This window comes from Piliocolobus tephrosceles, chromosome 10 (assembly GCF_002776525.5).
Source record: "Piliocolobus tephrosceles isolate RC106 chromosome 10, ASM277652v3, whole genome shotgun sequence".
Classification (NCBI taxonomy): Eukaryota; Metazoa; Chordata; class Mammalia; order Primates; family Cercopithecidae; genus Piliocolobus; species Piliocolobus tephrosceles.
The window spans coordinates 123,451,517-123,472,297 of record NC_045443.1 but is presented as its reverse complement, the minus strand read 5'-3'; the positions used below and the strand labels follow the sequence as shown (position 1 = coordinate 123,472,297).

Here is a 20,781-nt window from a genome sequence, read left to right as displayed (position 1 = left end):
GATAGATAGATAGATAGATAGATAGATAGATAGATAGATAGATAGATGAGAATTCTAGGAAGAGTAGAAAGAGGACGGAGTAGAAAAATATTTGAAGAAATAATGGTTGAAAACATCCCCAAATTTAATAAAAATTTTAGTCTACACATCTAAGTTCAGACTTCAAGTAGAATAGAGACAAAAGAGATTCACACTCAGACACATCACAGTAAAAATTATGAAAGACAAAGACACAGAGAAAATACTTAAAACAGCAAAAGAAAAATGACTCATCTTGTATAAAAGAAACCCAATAAAATTAACAGCTGACTTCTCATCAGAAATAATAAAACCTGAGGACAGCAGGATAACATTCAAAAGGCTCAAAAAGTAAACTGTCAACCAAGAATCCTACAACTAGCAAAACTATCTTTCAAAAATGAGGAGAAATTAATATATTCTTGATAAACAGAAACTAAGAGAAAGAGTTGCTAGCAGCCCCACCTTACAAGAAATGATAAAGGAAGTTCTTCAAACTGAAAGCAAGTTACCTAGACAGTAATCTGAATCCACATTTTTAAAAAAGTGTATACCCAGTAACGGAATTGCTGGGTCTAATGGTAGCCCTGTTTTCAGTTCAGAAAATTTCAGACCGCTTTCCACAGGGGCTGGACTAATTTACATTCCCACTAAAAGTGTTTTCTTTTTTCTACAGCTTTGCCAGCAATTGTTGTTTTTCTAATTTTTAATAAATAATTCTACCAAAAAGACACATGAACTCATATGTTCACTGCTGTACTATTCATAATAGCAAAGACATGGAATCTACTCAGGTGCCCATCAGAGGTAGACTGGATAAAGAAATGTGGGATATATACACCTTGGTGTGCTATGCAGCCATAAAAACAAAGAAAGAATGAAGTCATGTCCTTTGCAGCAACATAGATGGAGCTGGAGGCCACAATCCTAAGCAAATTAACATAGGAACAGAAAAGTAAATACTGCATGTTCTCACTTACAAGTGGGAGCTAAACATCGAGCACACGTGGACATAAGTATGAGAGCAGACACTGTGGACTACTATAGAGTAGAGGGTGACAGGATGCGTTAAAAAACTATCAGGCACTATTCTCACTACCTGGGTGACAGGATCCATACTCCATGTCTCAGCACCATGAAATATTCCCATGTAAAAAATATACACATGTACCCACATTTCTAAAATAAATGTTGAAATTAGAAGAGTACCAGTAAAAGCAATTACATAATTATAAGAGACAATATGAAAGTGTATTTCTTTTTCTTCCTTTCTTAACTGCTTTAAAAGCAATAATAAAAAACAGCATGTATACAATTATATTGTTGGGTCAATAACATGAGTAAGTGTAATATATTTAACAATAATAGCAAAAAGAATATAGGTGGGAGCAAAACTGTAGGAGAGTAAGAAAATGATACCAAATGGAAACTCAGATTAACAGCATCAAATAAAATGAGCAAGCCAGAAATGGTACATGAGGAAGTTAATAAACTATCTAAATATGTACTTGCTCTACCTCTTCTCTATGCTTCTGAGACATACCATTATATAAAGTCTAATTATAATAATGCATTGTGTTTTTAACATATAGACATGTAATTATCTATAACAAATATAGCACAAAAAGGGGTAAGAGGAAGGAGTTATATAAAATTAATGCTTCTGTATCTCACTGGAATTAAGTTATAAAATCTGAAGTTTCTCTGATAAGATATATGGTAAACCGCTTAGCAACTATTAAGAAAATAACTCAAAAAGAGTGAAGATATCATTAAAGACATTAAAATGTTACACTAGAAAATTTAAGTGATATGAGACATATAGGAAACAGAGTAAAGTAGAAAATGTAAATTCAAACATAGCAATAATAATATTCATGTTAACTAATTTAACAATTCAACAAATAGGCAGATTAACAGACTGGATTAAAATGGAAGATCCAACTATGTTGTCTACAGGAGAAATATTTTGAATTCAAAGATAAATTCGGTTGTGGATATCCCATTTACGCTGATGTGATTACTACACATTGTATGCTCATATCAAAGTATCTCATGTATACCCCATAAATATAAACACCCATTATATACCCACAAAAACTAAAAATTAAAAAATATATATTTTTAAAGATAAATTAGATTGAAAGGAAAAGGATAGAGGGACATGTATCATCCAAACAACAACGATAAGAAAGCCACAGTGGCTATATAAAAACAAACATAAGATGGATTTTTAATGTTACTAGACACAGTATGTGTGTGTGTGTGTGTATATATATATGTATATATGTGTGTATATATATACTTCAAAACATCATGTTGTACAAAATAAATACAATTATATTGGTCATTTTTTTAATTTTTATTTTATTATTTATTTATTTATTTATTTTGGATATGGAGTCTCGCTCTGGCACCCAGGCTGGAATGCAGTGGCAAGAGATCTCAGCTCACTGCAACCTCTGCCTCCAGGTTCAAGTGATTCTCCTGCCTCAGCCTCCTGAGTAGCTGGGATTACAGGCATGCACCATCACGCCCAGTTAGTTTTTGTATTTTTAGTAGAGGCAGGGTTTCACCAAGTTGGTCAGGCTCGTCTCAAACTCCTGACCTTGTGATCCACCTGCCTTGGCCTCCCAAAGTGCTGGGATTACAGGCGTGAGCCACCACACCCGATCTTTTTGGTCATTTTTTTAAAAATTAAAATTAAAAGGGACATTTTTTAATGATAAGTGGTCAATATATTAGGAAGAAATAGCAATTGTAAATACATGTTCACCAACAGCCCCAAATCTATGAAGCAAAAATGGACAGAACTGAGAGAATAAATAGAAAATTCAACAATACTAGTGGGAGTCTTGTCCCTACTTTCATGATGAGTAGGACAACTAGAAAGAAGATCAACATGGAAATAGAAGACTCAAACCACATTATAAACCAGTTTGACCTAACATATCTATAAAATACTTCACATAACAACAACAAAATATATATTCTTCTTAAGTGCACAAGGAAATGCTCCATTATAGACCATAATCTAGGCCATGAATCAAGCCACAGTTAAATGAATTAAAATCATACAAATAATGTTGTCAGATCATAATAGACTGAAATCAGAAATTTAGAAAATGTAAATAAACTTGAGAAATTAACAAATATTTTGAAATTAATACACTGCTAAATAACCAGCCGGCCAATAAATAACAAGGGAAACTAGAAAACATTATGAGATTAATGAAAATGAAGACACAGTACACCAAAATTACGGGATGTAGCTAACATAGTGTTCAGATGGAAATAGTAAGAATATAAGTAGTTAATGCTTATATAAAAATACAAGTTCCCAAATTAATAACCTAATGCTCCACCTTAAGACAGTGGAAAAGAAAAGCAAACTAAATCTAAAGCATCATATGAAAGGATAAAATAAACATTAGAGCTGAATTAATGAAATATATCATTAAAAAAAAACAGAGAAAAATCCGCAAAACCAAAAGTTGGTTTTTAAAAAATATCAACAAAATTGATAAGCCTTTACCTTGACTCACCAAGGAAAAGGGAGAAAAAAACCCAAGTAGTTTAAAAAGTCAGTAATGAAAGAACGGACATTGCGACTAACTTTACAGGAATAAAAACAAGTTGTAGATAAATGTTATGAATATGTGTGTGCAAACAGATTGCATAACCTAAGAGGAAATGGTCAAATCCCTAAAAAGACAAATAAAAATTGGTGAAACTGACTGAGAGAGAAATACAAAGTCTGAATAGACCTATGACAAGTACACAGATTAGATTAGCGATCAAAAATAATAAGAAGAAAAACCTACAAAGAAAAGCCAAGGTCTAGATATCTTCACTGGTAAATTCCACAAAATATTGAAGGAAGAATTAACACCAACCCTTGACAAACTCTTCCAAATAATAACAGAGGAGGGAAATCTTCCTGGATCATTCTATAAGGCCAATTTCATCCTGGCATCAAAACCAAAGAAATCATATAAAAGGAAAATTCCAGATCAGTATATCCTATGAATATAAATGCAAAATTCTTCAAAAAAAATAGAAAACCAATCCAACAACATATAGCTTCATATATTTCTTTTTTTTTTTTTTTTTACCATTTGTTGAAAAGGCAATTCTTTTCTCTCATTGCATTGCCATTGGTTTATATATAAAACCAATAATGGTTAAATAAAACATACACACACACACACACACACAGAAAGTGTATATATATATATATATATATACAGAGAGAGAGAGAGTGGGATTTATCCCAGTATCCCAGGAGTGTAGGGTTAGTTTGACATCAGAAAATTAATTAGCAAAATGAGCATATCAATAAAGAACAAGAACACATGATCAACTTAATGGACACAGAAAAAGCACATGACAAAATATACAACCAACCCATGTTAAAAACTATCAACAAATTAGGAATAGAAGAGAAACTCCTCATTCTGATAAAGGGCATCTACTAAAGCCCACAGCTAACATCAAACTTAACAGCGAAAGTTTGTCACTAATGATGATCTTAGGCCACCATAAGATTAGCAAGAAGATAAGATATCTTCTCTCACCATTTCTATTCAACATTGTACAGGAAGTTCTAGCCAAGAAAATTAGGGAAGAAAATGAAATAAAAGGTACCCAGACTGGAAAGGAAAAAGTGAATTATCTCTCATTACATATGACATGCTATTATATATATAGAAAATCCTATGGAATCCACTAATAACCATTAGAACCAATGAACAAATTCGGAAAGTATGCAAGATACAAGATCAATATACAAATATAAACAGTATTTCCATACAATAGCAATGAAAGTTAGAAAATTAAGAAAAAAATTGCATTTACAAAAGCACAAAAAGAGATAAAGTACTTAGGAATGAGCTAAGAAAGAGGTACAAAGCATGCTCCGAAAACTACCAACCAATGTTGAAATAAATGAAAGAATGCCTAAGCACATGAAAATACACCTCAGAATCAAGGTTCAAAAGATCCAATATTCTTAAGGTGGCAATGTCACCCCAAAAAATTACCTACAAATTCAATGTAATTTCTATCAAAATTCCAGCTTTTCTTTTTTTAACAGAAATTGGTAAACTAATTCTGTTATTCATAAGGAAATGCAACGGACCCAGAATAGCCAAATAACCTTGAAAAAGAACAAAGTTGAAACTCATACTTTCTGATTTCAAAACTTTCTAAATCAACAGAGTGTGGTATTGGCATAAGATAGACAGATGATCCAATGGAATAGAAATTAGAGTAAATAAATAAACACATTTATGATCTGATATGGTTTGGCTTTGTCCCCACCCAAATATCACCTTGAATTGTAATCGCCATAATCCTCATGAGTCAAGGGCAGGACCAAGTGGAAGTAATTGAATGATGGGAGTGGTTTCCCCCACGATGTTCTTGTGATAATGAGTGAGTCTCAGGAGACTGATGGTTTTACACGCATCTGGCATTTCCCCTGATGGTTCTCATTTCTCTCCCCTGCTGCTCTGTGAAAAGGTGCCTTCCACCATGATTGTAAGTTTCCTGAGGACTCCCCAGCCATGAGGAACTGTGAGTCAATTAAATATCTTTTCTTTATAAATTACCCAGTCTCTAGTATTTCTTTGTAGTAACATGAGAACAGACTAATACATGGTCCATTGATTTTTTTTTCAAAGCTGCCACAGCACTGCAATAGGAGAAAAGAACTGCCTTTTCAACAAGTGGTGATGGGACAATTATGTAGTCACTGGCAAAGAAGAAGTAGTTATCTTTATTCAAACCATATATAAAAACTAAATGATTAAAGATCTAAATATAAGAGCTAAAGCTATAAAATATTAGAAGAAAATGTGTAAAACTTTATGACCTTTGATTAACCAATGGTTTCGTAGATATTACATGAAAAGTACAATTGAATAAAAAGTTAATTGGTTAAATTTAGATTTGGTCAAAACTGAAAACCTTTGTTCTTCAAGGAATACCATCAGGAAAATGAAAGGACAACCCACAGGATGTGAGAAAATATTTACTGATCCTATACCTGATAAAGATTTATATCTAGAATATATAAAGAGACCTCAAAACTGAGAAATCAAAAGATAACTCAATTTTTAAATGGGCAAGGATCTCAATATATATTTCTCCAAGTTGTATTGTTCATAACAATCCAAAAATGCTTAATATCATTAGCCATCAGAGAAAAAGAAGTCTAAATTACAATTTGATGCCCCTTGACACACACTGGAATGGCTATAATTAAAAAGATAATACATTTTGGAGAGGATATAAAGAAACTGGAACCTTCATTCATTGCTGATTGCTATGGAAAATGGTGCAACCACTGTGGAAAAGAGTTCAACAGTTTTTCAAAATGTAAAATATTGGATTTACCAAATGACCCAGAAATTCCACTCCTAAGTATATGCTCAAAAGAAATGAAAGCATATGCCCACACAAAAACATGTTTACAGATGTCCACAGTGACTTTATTCATAAAACTCAAAAAGTGACATCAACCCAAATGTCCACCTATTGGTGGATGAGTAAAATTTCAAATGAAATATTATTGGGTTATAAAAAGGAATGAACTGATACTTGCTACTGTGTAAATGAACCTTGAAAATATTATGCTATGTGAAATGTCAGACTTAAAAGACCAAAATACTGTATGATTCCATTTATATGAAATGTCCAGAATAGACAAATAAATGGAGCTCTTTGCTTTCCTTTTCTCACTCTGTGGAATGATTAATTCTGCTCTTCCATGCACATGGCAGACACAATACAGAGACTTGTTACTGTTGCCACCAACACTAATTTATTTCAAATCATAGAATCTGATTGGTCCAGCTCAGTTGGTTAACTGTCCAATCAGTATCAAGGGAACGTGACCTGACATAAAGATGACTGCTAACCACCCACTCACATGTGTGAGCAGAGATGAGAGGAAGCAATTATCAGGAAAAAAAGGGATAAAAGAAAGATAATTATCTCAACCTGGGAAGACCGCCCAGAAGGTGTCTGCCGTGTTGATATAATTAAGTGAACATGATTTTCAAAGTGGCTGCTTTCTCATTAGTGAAGATTGATGCCATATTCACATTCATATGGGCCAAGAATCATCCAAGCAACAGTTTTTCATTTTGTTTTTCTTAGTCCAAACTTCCACTCTTTAATAACCACCACCTCTTCTGTCACCCCCAAACAATTTATACACAAACTTTCTTTCCTTGTGCACTGAAGGGGGTCAGATGGCTTGAAATTCTCTGGTTGTCTGTCATAGAATCTCCCTCATGGAACCTGGCTACATGCCTATGAGAACTTAATCAGCCATGATTTTGAAAGCAAATCGTCCATCACAAAGTGCCAGGCACTACATTCCAGAGTTATCTTCCCTATTCACAAACAAAGATGTCAGAAAGTGTTCCTTCCTTTGGTTGCCTGCAAAAAGGAAAAAATACTCCACAGGGGAAGACGCTCCTCTTGGGTAAACCACCACATCCCAGAAGCTCCAGGCATGATTCATATTGCATCTTGTGGGCACTTGTTCAGACATTTGCTCATCAAATTTTTTTTTTTTTTTTTTTTACTTTAAGTTCCGGGATACAAGTGCAGAACGTGGTTTGTTACATAGGTATATGTGTGCCATTGTGGTTTGCTGCACCCATCAACCTGTCAGCTAGGTTTTAAGCCTTGCATGCATTAGCTATTTGTTCTAATGCTCTCCCTCCCCTCCCCTACAACCCCTCAACTGGCGTTGGTGTGTGTTATTCCCCTCCCTGTATCCATGTGTTCTCATTGTTCAGCTTCCACTTATGAGTGAAAACATGTGGTGTTTGGTTTTCTGTTCCTGTGTTTGTTTACTGAAGATGATGGCTTCCAGCTTCATCCATGTCCCTGAAAATGACACAATCTCATTCCCTTTTATGGCTGCATAGTATTCCATGGTGTATATGTGCCACATTTTCTTTATCCAGTCTATCACTGATGGGCATTTTGATTGGTTCCATCTCTTTGCTATTGTAATAGTGCTGCAATAAACATATGTGTGCATGTGTCTTTATAGTAGAATGATTTACATTCCTTTGGGTATATACCCAGTAATGGGATTGCTGGGTCAAATGGTATTTCTGGTTCTAGATCCTTGAGGAATCACAACACTGTCTTCCATAATGACTGAACTAATTTACATTCCCACCAACAGTGTAAAATTGTTCTTAATTCTCCACAGCCTCACCAATGTCCATTGTTTCTTGACTTTTTAATAACTGCCATTCTGACTAGCATGAGATGGTATCTCATTGTGGTTTTGATTTGCATTTCTCTAATGATCAGTGATGTTGAGCTTTTCTTCATATATTTGTTGGTTACATAAATGTCCTCTTTTGAGAAGTGTCTGTTCATATCCTTTGCCCACTTTTTGATGGGGTTGTTTTTTTTTCTTGTAAATTTGATTAAGTTCCTTGTAGAATCTGGATATTAGACCTTTGTCAGATGGGTAGATTGCAAAAATTTTCTCCCATTGTATAGGTTGCCTGTTCACTCTGATGATGGTTTATTTTGCTGTGAAGAAGCTCTTAGTTCATTTAGATCCCATTTGTCAATTTTTGTTTTTGTTGCAATTGCTTTTGGCATTTTCATCATGAATTCTTTGCCCATGCCTATGTCCTGAATGTTATTGCCTAGGTTTCTTGTAGGATTTTTATGGTTTGGGGTTTTTCATGTAAGTCTTTAATCCATCTTGAGTTAGTTTTTGTATAAGGTGTAAGGAAGGGATCCAGTTTTAGTTTTCTGCATATGGCTAGCCAGTTTTCACAGCACCATTTATTAAATAGGGAATCCTTTCCACATTGCTTTCATCAGGTTTGTCAAAGATTTAGATGGTTGTAGATGTGGTGTTATTTCTGAGGTCTCTATTCTACTCCATTGGTCTATATGTCTGTTTTGGTACCAGTACCATGCTGTTTCAGTTACTGTAGCCTTGTAGTATAGTTTGAAGTGAGGTAGCATGATGCCTCCAGTTTTGTTCTTTTTGCTTAAGATTTTCTTGGCTATATGGACTTTTTGGTTACATGTGAAATTTAAAGTAGTTTTTGCTAATTCCGTGAAGAATGTCAATGGTAGTTTGATGTGAATAGAATTAAATTTATAAATTATGTTGGGTAGTATGGCCATTTTCACGATATTGATTCTCTCTATTCATGAGGATGGAATGTTTTTCCCTTTGTTTCCTTGAGCAGTGGTTTGTAGTTCTCCTTGAAGAGGTCCTTCACATCCCTTTTTAAGATGTATTCCTATGTATTTTAGTCTCTTGGTAGCAACTGTGAATGGGAGTTTATTCATGATTTGGCTCTCTGTTTGTCTATTGTTGGTGTATAGGAATGTCTGTGATTTTTGCATATTGATTTTGTATCCGGAGACTTTGCTGCAGTTGCTTATCAGCTTAAGGAATTCTTGGGCTGAGACGCTGGGGTTTTCTAAAAATATAGAATCATGTCGTCCACAAACAGAGACAATTTGACTTCCTCTCTTCCTATTTGAATACACTTTATTTCTTTCTTTTGCCTGGTTGCCCTGGCCAGAAATTCCAACACTATGTCAAATAGGAGTGGTGAGAGAGGGCATCCTCGTCTTGAGCTGGTTTTCCAAGGGAATGCTTCCAGTTTTTGCCCATTCAGTATAATACTGGCTGTGGGTTTATCATAAGTAGCTCTCACTATTTTGAGATATGTTTCATCAATATCTAATTTATTGAGAGTTTTTAACATGAAGAAGTGTTGAGTTTTATCAAAGGCCTTTTCTGCATCTATTGAGATGATCATGTAGTTTTTGTCATTGGTTCTGTTTATGCAATGGATTATGTTTATTGATTTGCATATGTTGAACCAGCCTTGCATCCCAAGGATGAAGCTGACTTGATCACAGTGGATAAGCTTTTTGATGTGCTGCTAGATTCGGTTTGCCAGTATTTTATTGAGGATTTTTGCATCGATGTTCATCAGGGATATTGGCCCGAAATTTTCTTTTATTGTTGTGTCTCTGCCAGGTTTGGGTATCAGGACGATCCTGGCCTCATTAAATGAGTTAGGGAAGAGTCCCTCCTTTTCAATTGTTTGGAATAGTTTCAGAAGGAATGGGACCAGCTCCTCTTTGTATCTCCGGTAGAATTCAGCTGTGAATCTGTCTGGTCCTGGGCTTTTATTGGTTGACAGACTATTAATTACTGCCTCAATTTCAGAACTTGTTATTGCTCTATTCAGAGATTTGACTTCTTTCTGGTTTAGTCTTGGGAGGGTGTATGTGTCCAGGAATTTATCCCTTTCTTCCAGATTTTCTAGTTTATTTGCATAGAGGTGTTTATAGTATTCTCTGATGGTAATTTGTATTTCTGTGGGGTCAGTGGTGATATCCCCTTTATCATTTTTTATTGTGTCTGTTTGATTCTTCTCTCTTTTCTTCTTTATTAGTCTAGCTAGTGGTCTAATTTAATTTTTTCAAAAAACCAGCTCCTTGATTCATTAATTTTTTTGAAGGGTTTTTCATGTCTCTCCTTCAGTTCTGCTCTGATCTTAGTTATTTCTTGTCTTCTGCTAGCTATTGGATTTGTTTGCTCTTACTTCTCTAGCTCTTTTAAGTGTGATGTTAGGGGGTTGATTTGAGATCTATCTAGCTTTCTGATGTGGGCATTTAGCACTATAAATTTTCCTCTTAACACTCCTTTAGCTGTGTCCCAGAGATTCTGGTACGTTGTCTCTTTGTTCTAACTGGTTTCAAATAACTTCTTGATTTCTACCTTTATTTCATTATTTCCCAGGAGTCATTCAGGGGCAGGTTGTTCAATTTCCATGTGGTTGTGTGTGGTTTTGAGTTTCTTAATCCTGAGTTCTAATTTGATTGCACTGAGGTCTGAGAGACTGTTAGGATTTCAGTTCATTAGAATTTGCTGAGGAGTGTTTTACTTCCAATTATGTGGTTGGTTTTATTTTATTTTATTTTTTATTATACTTTAAGTTCTAGGGTACATGTGCATAACGTGCAGGTTTGTTAGATATGTATACATGTGCCATGTTGGTGTGCTGCACCCATCAACCCGTCAGCACCCATCAACTCGTGATTTACATCAGTTATAACTCCCAATGCAATCCCTCCCCCCTACCCCCTACCCATAATAGGCCCCGGTGTGTGATGTTCCCCTTCCCATGTCCAAGTGATCTCATTGTTCAATTCCCACCTATGAGTAAGAACATGTGGTGTTTGGTTTTCTGTTCTTGCGAAAGTTTGCTGAGAATGATGGTTTCCAGCTGCACCCATGTCTCTATAACGGACATGAACTCATGCTTTTTTATGGCTGCATAGTATTCCATGGTGTGTATGTGCCACATTTTCTTAATCCAGTCTGTCACTGATGGACATTTGGGTTGATTCCAAGTCTTTGCTATTGTGAATAGTGCCGCAATAAACATACGTGTGCATGTGTCTTTATAGCAGCATGATTTATAATCCTTTGGGTATATACCCAGTAATGGGATGGCTGGGTCATATGGTATTTCTAGTTCTAGATCCTTGAGGAATCACCACACTGTTTTCCACAATGGTTGAACTAGTTTACAATCCCACCAACAGTGTAAAAGTGTCCCTATTTCTCCACATCCTCTCCAGAACCTGTTGTTTCCTGACTTTTTAATGATTGCCATTCTAACTGGTGTGAGATGGTATCTCATTGTGGTTTTGATTTGCATTTCTCTGATGGCCAGTGATGACGAGCATCTTTTCATGTGTCTGTTGGCCATATGAATGTCTTCTTTTGAGAAATGTCTGTTCATATCCTTTGCACACTTTTTGATGGGGTTGTTTGTTTTTTTCTCGTAAATTTGTTGGAGTTCTTTGTAGGTTCTGGATATTAGCCCTTTGTCAGATGAGTAGATTGCAAAAATTTTCTCCCATTGTGTAGGTTGCCTGTTCACTCTGATGGTAGTTTCTTTTGCTGTGCAGAAGCTCTTTAATTAGATCCCATTTGTCAATTTTGGCTTTTGTTGCCGTTGCTTTTGGTGTTTTAGACATGAAGTCCTTACCCATGCCTATGTCCTGAATGGTATTACCTAGGTTTTCTTCTAGGGTTTTTATGGTATTAGGTCTAACACTTAAGTCTCTAATCCATCTTGAATTAATTTTCATATAAGGAGTAAGGAAAGGATCCAGTTTCAGCCTTCTGCTTATGGCTAGCCAATTTTCCCAGCACCATTTATTAAATAGGAAATCCTTTCCCCATTTCTTGTTTTTGTCAGGTTTGTCAAAGATCAGATGGCTGTAGATGTGTGGTATTATTTCTGAGGTCTCTGTTCTGTTCCATTGTCTATATCTCTGTTTTGGTACCAGTACCATGCTGTTTTGGTTACTGTAGCCTTGTAGTATAGTTTAAAGTCAGGTAGTGTGATGCCTCCAGCTTTGTTCTTTTGACTTAGGATTGTCTTGGCAATGCAGGCTCTTTTTTGGTTCCATATGAACTTTAAAGCAGTTTTTTCCAATTCTGTGAAGAAAATCATTGGTATGTGGTTGATTTTATAATAAGTGCTATGTGGCACTGAGGAGAATGTATATTCTATTGATTTGGGGTGGGGAGTTCTGTAGATGTCTATTAGCTCCACTTGATTCAGAGCTGAGTTCAAGTCCTGCATATCCTTGTTAATTTTCTGTCTCATTGATCTGTCTATTATTGACAGTGGGGTGTTAAAGTCTCCCACTATTATTGTGTGGGAGTCTAAATCTCTTTGTAGGTTTTAAGAACTTGTTTTATGAATCTGAGTGCTCCTGTATTGGATGCATATATATTTAGGACAGTTAGTTCTTCTTGTTGAATTGATCCCTTTACCATGATGTAATGCCCTTCTTTGTCTTTTTTTTATCTTTGTTCATTTCAAGTCTGTTTTGTTAGAGACTAGGATTGCAACCCCTGCTTTTTTTTTTTTTTTTTTCTTTACATTTGCTTGGTAAATTTTCCTCCATCCCTTTATTTTGTTGCTCGTCAATGTAGACACGATGTCATTTCACATAATAATGTGGAACATGGGACAGAAAATGCCCAAACACCAAATATGAAAGCTCGATTTATTACATTGAACAAAGTGGACATTCATTAAATGCTGCCTTGAAAAATTGAACAAATCGATCAATAGGCAAAAAGATTCACATTTATTCGTTTACTCAGTTAATATGCCCAGTATTAGATGCTGTGGATGCAGATGTAAACAATGGACTCTACTCTCATGGGTCTCACTTTCTACTGTGAGACACAGATGAACAAATAACAAGTTGACAAGCAAACAGATCAACATGTAAACAAGTCAATAAATAAACACAGTATAGTAATGTCAGCCAGTGGCAGGTGGTACAAAAGATATGGAAAAGTGGAATGGAGAGAGTCAAAGCAGGGACTGGCCAGAGGTGAAGGCAAGAGTGGACTTGTGATGGATGATGACATGGTTCTATTTCTGCTGAGTCTTTTCAACTATATTATCTCATATTTCTTATTGGGCTCCCTTAACTAGTCTAATGTTTTTTGTGTCTTGGAGAGGCAGAAGAGAATTCTTCAAAGGCTCTTTCCTCCCTCCAATTCATCCCTCATACTGTTGCTAAAATCATATTTATTTTCAGTTAATTTTCTAAAATTCTCACTCTATAAAATAAAATCCTCCAATGATGATAGGATAAAACCCAAACTCCTTACCTTGGCTGAAACAGCCATCAAAATCTAGCCCCCACCTGTCTATCCACTGTCGCCTCCTAACTCATCCCTTATTACCTATGCACCTCTGCCAGAGAGCTGTGCTTTTGTTGACTTCTACCAAGAGGACATTTCTTTTAATCGACTACCTGGTGAACTGCTATGTAATCATCAAGACCAACAGTAAGTTCTCCCCAGCTCACCAAATAGAGTACAGTCATTCCCAGTGCTAAGCTTACTTCCCTTCCACAGTTGAATTCTGAAAAAAAAGGTCCAGGTAACTCAGACAATGCCTCTTTCTCCAGATTTCCCAGACTCAATGATTAAGTTTGAGAACACATTTGAACCTTTAACATCTAAAACAAAAACTCCTGCAGAAGGGATCTTGCTTCACTGATTTCCCAAGCAATTTCTACTACTTCTTTATTTTGTCCTGCATCCTGCCCACAGAATGAGCATGAGACCCAAGCATGATCATTCAGCTCTTGCACATCCCACACCACTCACCAACCAATCCCCACCCTCAATTCTCACCATAGGCCACACAGGGAGCATAGGAGTCAGATTTATGTTAAGCTGGCTAGGGCCCTTCCCCAAAAGTTTTTCAACAAAGATGGTTGGAAAGATTTTTTCCTCCCTGTATTAATCCATTCTCACACTGCTAACAAAGACATACCTGAGACTGGGTAATTTATAAAGCAAAAGAGGTTTAATGGACTCACAGTTCCACATGGCTGGGGAGGCCCCACAATCATGGCAGAAGGCGAAGAAGGAGCAAAGGCACATCTTTTACACGGCAGCAAGCAAGAGAAGTGTGCAGGGGAACTGCTCTTTATAAAACAATCAGATCTCGTGAGACTTATTCAGTATCATCAGAAGAGCATGGGGAAAACCCACACCCCTGATTCAGTTAACTCTCACTAGGTCCCTCCTACGACACATGAGGATTATGGGAGCTATAATTCAAGATGAGATTTGGGTGGGGATACAGTCAAACTATGTTGCTCTTCACTACAAGGATGTACAGATGTGACTTGAAGCTGATTATGACTGTGATCACTGCTTTAAGGATAAGCTGGTCTGAAAGAAGGAAATTGATTCATGGAAACAAGAAACACAAAGCATCCTGGCATAGATCCATTTTCTGGTTCCTGCCATCGTCAAGACCCCAGTCTTCCCCCAAGTTGCTTCTAAGAACCAGCACACCCCCTCTATTTGGGGAATTTCAGGCAGTTCAACCTCAGCACTCATAACCAGCAGTCATGATTAACACATCTTTACCTCAGACTCTGAGGTGCAATGCTCAGCCCCTTTGCATGCGGCAATCATCATGTAAGGTTTGCATGTCAACCCCACAAAACATCCATCCTACTAAGGGAAAGTTTTCATCTGAAAGAACTCATTTTCATTTGCCCATTGATTTTCGTTGGCACCTTTTCTATATTGATTTGTTTGTATCTTTCTAGATGTCCCAGTCCCATCTTTGAATAACTCTTGGCATGCTTGGGGCTATTAGCCCCAACTTACTGAGATGACTCTGTAAAGAATTCATGTTTTAGGCAAGGTGTAGATGGTCTATTGATTTACATTTAAAGACCCTTCCTCAGTGATAGTATCATGACTTTGTTGCTGTCTCGATTGTCTCACAGGCCGTGGTCCCTGAACTTTTGCGGATTGGGGCAGGTTGTTTTCAGTGATTCCACATTCCATTTTCAATGAACATGTGTCACCTCTTACAGATTCAGTCTGAAGAGAAATCTTTATTAGCAGTGAAAGACTTCCTTTCCTCAATGTATCCCATCTGTATTGTTCTGTGTGTTCACTTCATCTTCATTAAAATAATGGCGTGTGATTGCTGTGTCGAGGCAATGATTTCAGTTTCTTTATGCAGTGCTATCGCCATTTCTAGAGGGCCAGAGTTTCCTTCTAGGGCTCTAATCAACCACAGCTTCCTTCATCATAGCAGTTCTCTAGCTTTACTTGTATAATTCACGTTCAGCCTTAATCTCTGTAATCCTCCCACATCCTACACACCATAAACATTCCCATTCCCAATTCAGAATCCTTAGGATTCATTAAGTCTTTACTAAATTCTACAGATCACATTTATGGTGGCAGCACACAGTAAAATACAGATTGTGGAATGAGGTGAACCTGGACTCAAGCTCCACGTTCCTTGATTCATACCTGCATGACCTTGGACACCTAATTCTCCAAGCCTTAGCAATGGAGAAAATATTCCTGATATCTGAAGAGGTCACTGTGACCTCTACTTGAAATAGCCAGTGCAAAGGACACTGGAGGGGAATGACAGGCACCCGGCAGGCACTGGACAAATCTGAATTCTCCATCTCTATCTCTTATGAAGTTGCTGAAAAGAAAGAACAACCTATAAAACTTTGAGAGCTCTCATTGAGTGATTTCTTTAAAAATGAAAACAATACTCATGAATTTAGTATTTTTGAATACATACAATGAGCCCAGTGCTGTAATATACAAAGATAGATACAGTGCCTGCTTGCTCATGCTGATTTATTGTTACACAACATGCACTGATAGGTTTGAGGAGGAATTCTCCGTGCAGTTCTAAGAGAGTTAGAAATTACAAGTGTCTTTTTGAGGGAGGCAGGCCAAGTGCCTCCACACCTATCCAAGAGATGAGCAACCAGAAAGCAGGCACATTAAGTACTCAGCTACGTAACACAGCACGAAAATGGCAAGGCAGGAGCTGAAACCCAGCCTTAGGACACCCAGCCAGTGGGTTTTTTTTTATCAACTTTTCTGTTGGGAACACAATCTATTTAACATGAAAACAATTAGAAGATACTTTAAGACCAAGTAATAATTGTAACAATGAATATTAAGCATTATCGATTGCATATTCTGTGCCAGAAACTCTACCAGGAATTGTAAATATGCTGTCTTATTATACGTGACTTATTTATGAAACCAAAATTCTTTCACTCCATGTGCCTGGCCAAAGTCCCATCTCTCCCAGCCAGAGCCATGGTGCATGCTCTAGTATCAGAGTTGGCAACTCCTGCAGGGTCTTCAGTGTTATTTTGTCACCTAGGGACACTTTCAATGAAAGCACATGGGAACTCACTGTGCCTACATGTGGCCTTCAGACACAGATGTCTCAGCACATAGCCATCTAGGGCTCTGCCTACAACTGTGCTTTTATGAAAAGAAATCAGACTGTAACTCAAATGTTTGTCATTTGTTAGACACAAAGGATGTCAAAAAATTGCTTGAAATACTTATTGCTCTCTCTGTTCTCAGGAACATATAGTCTGGAGAGTGACACAGTTGATATTCTTGAGGACAGAAAATGTTCAGTAGTTCAGGGCATCAAAAGATGATTTTTATCACAGCAATCACTTGGGGCTGAGGCCTTTACTCTTTAAAAAAGGCTTGCTAAACTGGACTTTAGAAGTGGTAATAAACACAGGAAACATTTTGACGAGGGGCCCTTTAAGGCTGATCCAACATTGCAAGGAGGAATAGAAAATCAGACAAAGTGATTTTAGAGCTAAGATTTTTCTCTTAGCATTTCAAGTTAAATGTTGAATGTCTGGATGGCAAATAAGGAACAGTTTAGAAAATGTAGTCAGAATAGAAGGAATAAATTGGGTATATAAGTAGAAATGACCTTTCACTTCTGGAAGCCCACCCCTCTTGACAATGGAATGGAAAGGAGAAGCACACATTCGTTTAATAGGAGGCTGTGTAATCCACTTAGTCTACCCCTGAGAAGGCTCATCCCATTGTTTTCAGCTGAGACAGAATCTTTATTACCACCAGCTGCAAAAGGCAGTGTGACTTTCTGAAAGTCCATATCCGTTTAGTGATACAAATCAATAAAACACTAATAAACTGCTCATTCTAAACCCCCTGAGTATCTGGGGAGAACATGGGAGACTCTAAGAGTCTCTTAGCTATGCCCATCACACCTCTGTTAGTACAAGTAATTCTTGGCTGGAAAAAGGAGTTCTACCTCCTGTTTCATTCTTTTTATGCTCATTAGTTCCTGACATGAGTGAGTTTCTCTGTGGACATTTGAAATATTTAAGAGAAAGAGGACATGTTTTTGTCTGTGAAAAGTAATCTTAACCACTCAGGGTAATGTTTAAAATCAGTTTGTGGACAGTCCAAGAGTAGGAATTAAAAAAAAAAAAAAAAAAGCCGCCCCGGGAAATAAGCATGAAATTGCTCCAATGGGGCTGAGTTCAATGTGAAATTTCACTCTCTTTAATGCAGTGGTCTAGAGCCTGCTGGACTCTTTTGTAAGAGCTACCCAGGTTCAAATCCCAGCCCTGGCACTAACCAGCTAGGCGATCTCCATTTAGGTGACAGTGATTAATTTCCCTGTGCATCAGGTATCTTGTCTGTACAATATGGATCCTCATAATCAGGCCTCACAGGACTATTTTGAGTATCATTGGTTGGTGCAAAAGTAATTGCGATTTGTGCCCTTTTTTTTCTTTTGATAGCAGAAACTGCAGTTACTTTTGCACCAACCTAATATATGAATTGATAAATGTGACGAGCTTAGGTGCTGAGCACATAGCAAATGCTCAATAAATGCTAGTTATTATTATCACATACAAAGTCTGTCTCTGAGGTTCATTTTGAAAAGAAAATTTCCCCAAATTCCCTGGAGAGTGATGGCTGAGGTAGGTTTAAATCGCACATCCACTGGACTCTGAAGCCCCCACTGTCCACGAGCAGCGACATCAATTGCTGGCACCAATATGCTCCACCATTAGCCTGCATTCAATTCTATTCATAGAGCACCTACTCATGCCAGGTGCAGTGCTAGTGATGGAAAGAACTAATGAGGAAGATCAATAGGTCCTTCCCCCTTCACGAAGCTGCCAGCTAAGGGCAAAGACAGCTCAACAGGGCAATAAACCAGCACAATATAACACATCTTCCATGACATCAAAACTGCCTCTCAATAGCACTTGCTCAATACATGCACGTGGGAGAGAACTGAGTAGGAAGAGGTTGACTCTAAGGAAAGGCTGAGCTACACTGAGTTATCGTCATGCCTTTTGTTTGTCCATGGGAATGGCATCCATTCATTCTTCTAGCTGACATTTCCTGAGAACATTGAGCTCAACAGGCAGGGTGGGAGCCAATGAGGTTGAAAAAAATTGATAAATTCAACCTCATCAAAATGAAAAACTTCTGCTCCTCTAAAGACCCTATTAGGGCATGAAAAGACAAACCACAATCTGGAATAACATATTTTCAAATATAACATATTTTCAAATCGCATATTGGATAACATACTTGTATCCAGAATATAAAAACAACTCTCAAGACTCAATAATGTTTTTAAAATAACCTTTTAAAATGTAAATCTTTTAAAAACCTTTTAAAATGTAAATCTTTTAAAATTTAAAAGATTTAAACAGCAACTTCACCAAAATCAGTAGATGGCAAAATGGCACACTGAAAAGATGCTCAATATCATTAATCACTAAGGAAATGCAAATTAAAACCAAAATTACAAACTTCTATAAACCTAATAGGAAGGCTAATATTAAAAAGACTAATCATACTAAGTGTTGGCCAATATGTGGAGGTAATAGGACTCTCAAATCCTGATAGTGGGAAAGTAAAATGGTGTAACCACTTTAGAAAACAGTTTGGCAGCTTCTTAAAAAGTTAAAAATACCCTTACCAGTATACAACCTTTCTGCTCCTGAGAAGTGAACACTATATTCAGATAAAGGCTGGCATCAATGTTTATAGCAGCATCAGTTGTAAGATCCCCAAATTAGAAACAACCCAGATGTCCATCAATAGATTGATAATTAGTGATATATTCAAATAGTGGAATACTACTCAGTAATAAAAATGAATGAATTATTGTTACACATAACATGGGTGAATGTCAAATTAAACTGGGTGGAAGAAGCCAGAGCAAATAAGGAAAGACAGGGAGCATATATTATGATTCCATTTGCATAAGACTTTATAAAATGAAAATCTTCAGTGAGAAAAAGAAAATGAATGGTTATCTGAGAACAAGTGGAGAGGGGCAGAAGAGAGGAGATCATAAAGGGACATGAAGAAAGTTCGGAAGTTACGGATATGTTCACTATTTTGATTTTGGTGATAATTTCACACTTGTGAAATGAACTTTGAACTTGAATATAAGGTGACATATTTTTTCAACCATCAAAGCTGCACGGCAGGAGTTTAAATTGTGAACCAAGTACCCAAACATGAATGAGAGTCCACTTCCCTCCTACTTAACACAAAATAAGCATGTCTCTGGGAGATAGAAGACCCTAGGGCCATACCGGATCAGGCCTGATATCCCAGACACTTTCACAGGTCAATTATCTAGTAATACCCTAACCTCAGACCTAAGCAGGACCTGGATGGAGAAGACTAGATGAAAGGCTTCTAGAAGAGAAGAGAAGGAAGCACATGGCCATGTTTACTGGGCAGGTGGAACTGGGAGGCTTGCAGGTTTACACTGGCTCATTCCAAGATTTCCCTGCATTATGCAGAAACAATTCCAGAGTGTTGGTTCTTAATTAGAGATGCCAAAGACAGAAATGAACAAATGATCTAATTAATACTGCAATCATAATGAGGCTGACAGGAACAAAAGGTTGAGAATGCAGCAATATCTATCCCTGGCCAACAGGAAATATATGACACATCTCCAATTAGAACAAAACAATAAAAGTCCAAATTACCAGCATAAAGAAGGACAAAATTAGGCAATAACATCCAAACTGCCTGACAACTTATTCTTAGCTACACAGCTCCAGTGATGGGCAAAGGAAAGGAAATTCATGCCTAGAAATAGAATAATGGTGTTTTCACATGAATTTTTGTCAAGTGTTGCTAAAGGGGAAAGAAATAGCCTTAAATTGCTTTCGAATTTTTCTATATGTTCCTCTAAGTAAAATTCAGATTAGTCTTAGGCATCTGGATTTGGGTTTCTGTTACTTGCTACAACAAAAACAAAAACAATACTCACCAACGCAGAAATTCCACTTGTTCCT

The 20,781-nt window shown here is 36.8% G+C and overlaps 1 protein-coding gene across 1 annotated transcript in view; it reads right to left on the bottom strand.

The window, feature by feature from the left end:
- The window catches only part of LOC111543621 (transmembrane protein 132B), a 334,879-nt gene that overhangs the window by 38,839 nt on the left and 275,259 nt on the right, over nt 1–20,781 (bottom strand). The gene's annotated exons all lie outside the window — the stretch shown is intronic.